Source organism: Cryptomeria japonica, chromosome 8 (genome assembly GCF_030272615.1).
Source record: "Cryptomeria japonica chromosome 8, Sugi_1.0, whole genome shotgun sequence".
Taxonomy (NCBI): Eukaryota; Viridiplantae; Streptophyta; class Pinopsida; order Cupressales; family Cupressaceae; genus Cryptomeria; species Cryptomeria japonica.
In genome coordinates this window covers 312,789,546-312,795,890 of record NC_081412.1, presented here as the reverse complement: position 1 = coordinate 312,795,890, position 6,345 = coordinate 312,789,546, and the positions used below count along the sequence as shown (strand labels likewise).

The window sequence follows — 6,345 nt, the reverse complement described above, 5'->3', positions numbered from 1 at the left end:
TCTTATATCACTTCAAAGGAAAGAGGCTAAGAGAAGTCATGCCTGATGTAACACCAGAAAATGAGGTAGAGATGCTTCGAAAGCTGAAGGCACATATCGATGCAAAAGTAGAAGGCATGACCCCTCAAAGGGGAAGGTAGCTTCTTGTAAAGGCAAGAATTATCCTCTTTCCAGGTTGGGATCTTAATGCATCCTTTATTTTTGATATCCTATTGCATTCAGATAAGGACTTCAAATTAGACATTCAAAGCATAAATGGCATCTTCATTGGATCAAGATATGATCTAGATGATGAGGCTATGCATTTGTGGGCCCTCTATCCTCCAAATAAGAGGCCAAAGATCATATATGTGGACATGGCTTTTGGACACATGATGAAGTTAAAGGTTGTGAAGTTGATTCCACGGTCATAGCGGATATGGGAGTTGATATTTCAAAGTTAAATAAAGCACAAATGAAGATGCTGGTAAAAGACGCAGGAAAATATAAATCATTATATGAGGAACTCTTAAGAAGCAAGGGCCAACCTATACCCCAGATAGAAGATGAGTCCAAACTGAAAAAGAGGTGTGAAGAACTGCACAAAGAAAACAAAAAGTTGAAGGAAAGAATGCAGAGCATAAGGACAGACACAGCATGTGTCCTACTGTCTAAACGATTTGAGAATCTACAGAAGATACTAGAGGAATTTTGGACTGTCTACCAAAGAAACATGGATAACACAGTGTCGCACCAGAGGATCCCTGATAGGTTAAACATGCTACTGCAAGATCAGACACTGAGTGACAAAAGGATTGATAAGGTTAAAAGATTGATTGACACTCATGAAGGATTCACAACAGAGTTGAAAATTGAACATGAGTATAAGGGTATTGTCAATCATGGATTCCCAAGTGTGGTAGATGATACATGGGTAATAAAGGACAAAAACTAGTGGATTACCGAATGCAGATCCCTACTCAGTTCAGCCCTTAGCGTTCCCCGTGCGGATACGTTGGATATGAATGAAACAGGGGAACAGGTTGAGAATTTTATTACAGCAAAGATAGCAGTCAGAGACATTATTTTCAACGCCTGCACATATAAAGATGAATGATATCTTCGATATATCCAGAAGTGTGGTCAGTGGCTGGATGAAAAGAATTAGTCTATGTCATTGTATTTTGTTTTGTTTATAGAAATTAGGGAGTCAGTTAGGTTTCTATTAGTTTTAATTTGTACTAATGAAAGGGTGTGTCCTTTCATTCATATCTTTTGAGTCATATATATATAGAGAGAGAGTCATTTTGTATTCTAGAGGGGACAAAATGAAAAATAAAATTGTTATCTTTCAGATGGTCTGTTGGAACCAGCAGTGTTATGTAAAGCAGGTCTGTAGAAACAAAAAATCCATTTTGTGCAAGCAAATGCATCATGAAGCATATTTGAGTCTGCAATTTCTGTACACCCATTGTTCCAAGAAATTAATATACAAGATTTGCTACTTTTTATCTTCAGATCGTTTCACATTATACGATGTTGATGAATTAAAATCCCTTGGATAAATCTGAATAAGGTTTGTTGCAATGTTTTATCATTTGTTGATATACAGATAACAAAATTATTTTTGTTGCTCTTATAACATACATTGAAGTCATTGCAGTGATAGTTTTGCATGCTTGTGAGTTTTCTCAAACTCTCTCAAGGACCACAAATATTTGTCCATTAGATAACATGTAAATTGTCAGATAAGGCACTAGTTTGTTGTTAGTTTTCTGTGAATAAATTTTGGTGTGCACAAAGTCCTCACTAGAGAAAAATATTACTAGTTTCTATTAGCTTTGTTCTTTCATAATTACTCAAGGTTCCAACGACATTCTTCTATGAGCTTTGTTCGTTATCAATTATACTCAAGTTTTTCAGATTAAAAGTTGCAGGAAACAGTTTGCCATCCCTGTAAACAAGTAGATTCAATAATTTAAATTCACTATAAAGAACTCTTTTATGCTTTGGATTTTGGGGTATACCTACCTAAGGTCTAGTGGAGCCTAAAGTGCAGAGGAATTTGGTCTTTAACCATTCATGCTCGTTGGCCAAGGCTGATTGGATCAGTTAGGGATTTGGCAATCCTTTTGATTTCCAATCTGTGGTTTTGGGAACCAACACAGTCTTCAATCCAATAAAGAGACAGTGGTCAAACCATATCATTGACACAACAAAGAGCAATAATACAATAAGTCAAATCATTGCCAAAAGGACAAAAAGATAAGTTGCAGTCCTCATCTTAAGCAGGGAAAACTATAGTGACAATGGTTGTATATTAAACTTATGAGAAGATCATTCAATGTAAAAGAATGCTCACAATCAAGATCAAAGAGTCAACACCATGCATACAGACTAAAGATAAAGGGCGTATTGCAGACCTGTGAGAGCAGCCTTTGCACAAACCATAATAACATCTAGATAGAACCAATACACATTGTAAACCTTGAGAAGAGCTAACGATATCAAAAGGGGATTCTCATATGCAATCCACTTACACCAAAATTTAGCTACAGGGGTATAGGTTGTAGGGATAAGAAGCAATCAATGTAGTCATTAATATCATCAAAGTTCATGGTCCAAATACACAAAAGTAAATACAATCATGCTACAAGGAGAAATATATCACAAAAATATCAAGGAAAGGCACCACATAGTCTCCATAATCACATTCAATACAATATAACAATGATTAATCATCCTTGAAGGAAGAGACCAATCATGATCAAGAGTCCATGACAGAGCCACAAGATCTAATTCATAGAGCATACAATTATAAATAACAGATATTGTGACCAATATACAGTGAGCATCTTGGTAAGGGCTTTGATCAACACAAAGATGCACTCCCAGATTCGCAATCAATGATCAAATTGTTCATAGTTATTAAAAGCAAATAGTGCAGTCATATGATTAATAACAGTCCACAATGAAAAATGGAAATCTCTATCAAAGATATCTAGAATAGTCATCCTCAAAGGTCAAAGCCTAAAAGTGCATTCATAGCCTTTAAGAAGCTTAAAGTACAATAATGCAAAAGTACAGTCTTCAAAATATAACAGAGCAAGTGGAAGTCCCAGTCAATGCACAGTAAATAGATGGAGATATTTAATGTTGAGAAGATATGATCACATTCCAAAGAACAGTCAATTTTGACAGCGAGATAGAGATATTGTGAAAAGAATGAGGATCAACTCAAAGTGGATCAATCAAAAGGATCATTGAAGGTTAAAAGCACATGCAAATCATAAGCAGTGGGCAACATATTCAAGATCTACATTGATACATATTTAACATATAGAGGTTGTTATATCTACAAGTTACAGTAACACATAGCAAGATATAACGCTAAAGACAAAACCCTAGCTATTTATGATAAAGAACAGTCATTCACAAAAGTTATAGATAGCTAAAAGCGATTGCAGTCACAAGACTACATGAATATAAGTTCAATATTGCTACAATAAGCTTAATGTTGGTAAGGAGCATAAATTAGCAGACCTCTAGAGTACAACCCTTACATAGAGAGCTAAGATCATTACAGGGATAACACAATACAATGTTACAACCTATGACCAATCCTCGAGAAATAATGTTGCAGCTTTCATCCTTGATATTTCAAGGTTCACTATCAAAAGACAGTAGAGAATATCCATGATAGTCATATTATCATGTTAGATACACATAATTAGTAGGCCTTTGGCAATGATAGATTAATCCATCAACAAATGGTCATATGCATTTTAAACAATAGGCAACAAGCTAACAAGTCTCGGGAATCTTGCAAACATATAACAACAAACCTTAAGACAATATTTATACCTTCATAGAACATGACAGTATGAAAGATGGAGCATATCAAAAGTAATAGACAAAGAATAGCTCCATATTAATATATCAAGTAACAGAGAAGGTTATTATAGCCAAGGAATGGTTACAGTTATAGAAAGATAGATCTCAAGCAAATCTCATATCAAATGTATGCCAAATGACAGTCATAACCAAGAGACACAGTCATCAAAAGATGATTAATAACAACAATTACAGTCATAAGAGTAATGGATAACCAGAGTGCAAAGTTATACTATCCAAAGGGGATAAAAGCAATGGAGTTTCAATGTCAAGCCCCAAGGTTATCAATATTATCATCTATAACCCTAGACAGTCACAAAGAGTTGCACATTAGAGTGACAACCATCAATCATAGATTTGCATGTTAGCTATTACATCACAACAACACTGATAGAGGATGTAGTGAAACAATGAACAACCCATAAGGACAATAAAAGTGAGACTCATCTAGCAAGAGATAGTCATATTACTGCCAAGAATAGTACAGATTATCAAATGATGGAGCAGATTATAGTTTTAGCTCATTATTAAATAACAGATCAGAACAGATCATGGTCTCATTCCTGTAGATTGAAAGGGTTTCACTCACATAGCAGGTCATCAACAGGATCACAAAGGACATACAATCACAAAAGAAGTAGAGCAGTCCTATTGGAGCTCTGAGACAGTTATCTTACCTTGCTTAGTGCATGAAGACATAGTGCTATGGTGCTAGAGTAATTCACGTGGCTAAATCACACTCGACGAAGCATTTCTAATAAGGGTATCCGCGGGGCTACACCATTATCAAATATATTAGAGCAGAATATTAACCAAGGATCCAAGGGTAGTAATATCACTTAGCATAAAGAGAATAATCTTGATCATTGTCTTTATAAAGATAAAATGCAACCACAATCACAATCTTCATCCAAGATCTGCTGTAGAAAGTACACATGAGATCACAACATACAAGCAGATTTAGGCAATAAGGAACTGTGATAGTAGTAGCATAATGCTTAATCTCAGAGCCAAAAAAAAGGACGGACATTCACAGGATAAGTCATGTTAGCAATAAATGGAACAACTGAGATAAGATAGTGACATGAAGAAATGATATAACACTATAGCAGTGAGCAGATACAAATGAGCAGATATAAAGGAGAATTCATTATGATGTACAATTACACTACAGTCACGAAATGAGATTGTGCTAAGACAAACAAAAGATATATATTCAGAACAATAAAGAGGCCTATTCACTGTCAAAATCAAGACTGAGATAGTCATGGAGAAATAGTGAATAGAGAAAGAATAAACATCGGGTCTGACATATTTGATTAGCTCATTGATTAAGAGAGGTACAAGCTAAAGACGCCTATCAAAGAATGAGAAGACTTGTAACAAATGTACATACAAAGGACAGTCTAGAGAACTTGCATGCCTTAAGAGATACATGGATAGACGAGGATCCAAGAATCTGAAAAGTATAGTCGACAGCAAAAGCTATTCTTAGCCATCATAACAGTCATTATGTAATCCATGAGCAAAAGCCATAGTCAAATACAGTAATACAGTCACAGTGACAAATGACTATTTTCAAAAAGTATGCAGTGATAGTCATGTGGAAGAATTAGAACTGCAGTGCATAAAGATGGAGTCCTTAGTTTGAAATTATCTCTAAATATGGAAGCCACATATTAAAGTCAAGCATGTATAAAAACAATATTCTGCAATAACCCTTCAGCAAAGAAATAACGGTAAAAGAAAGGTATGATAGGGCCTATCACATAACTCAAAGATTATCTCCAACCCACAAAAATCACGTTGATGCCAGTATTAGGGATTTTAATAAAGCTCTCTCTACTCATACAAAATACAACAAGCATGATACATTGCAACTATATGAGAAAGAAAAATGCATATATAAAGATGTCAAATCAAATCCCTAAGATACATGGATGAGTAAAAAATGAAACCCCTTCTTTCTTTTTTCTTTCTTTCAAATATTGTTCAACGACATGATAAATGACAGAGAGAGGAAAAGAATAATCACTTACCATGCATGAGCCTATTGAAGTTATACATCAAAACCCCAGTTCATTCAAAGCATGCAATGCATAGTGGCCACCAGAGGAAGCTTCTTAACAAAGATACAAGAAATAATGCGAGATAGAAAAAGAATTTTAGTGTTCGCACTCTTTTTGTTCGCTGCCCTATTTCTTAGGGTTCATTTATTTGGTCTTCTAAAAACAATTATATTCTTGCATAATATTGTCGTGGTCCAGACTTGCCTAAATCTTGTAACCTATGCAGAATGTAGTATAGCCCACATGCAAAAAGGGCTTAGAGCTTTGTAGCTCTTTAAAATCTTATTTATTATATTTTATAAGTTAATATATCTTAATTAAGATTGAAATTCTTGAAAATCCTAATTAAAATATGTTAACTTATAAAATGATCCTTTTAATGTTATAATTCAATTTTAATATT

At 34.6% G+C, this 6,345-nt stretch overlaps 1 long non-coding RNA gene across 1 annotated transcript; it reads right to left on the bottom strand.

The window, feature by feature from the left end:
- Nucleotides 1–2,484: 2,484 nt before the first annotated feature.
- LOC131064684 (uncharacterized) lies at nt 2,485–6,100 on the bottom strand. The gene is made up of 2 exons (XR_009111306.2): nt 5,913–6,100; nt 2,485–5,491 (listed from the first exon to the last, which is right to left on the bottom strand). It is a non-coding gene; the product is annotated as an uncharacterized LOC131064684 (long non-coding RNA).
- Nucleotides 6,101–6,345: the final 245 nt, after the last annotated feature.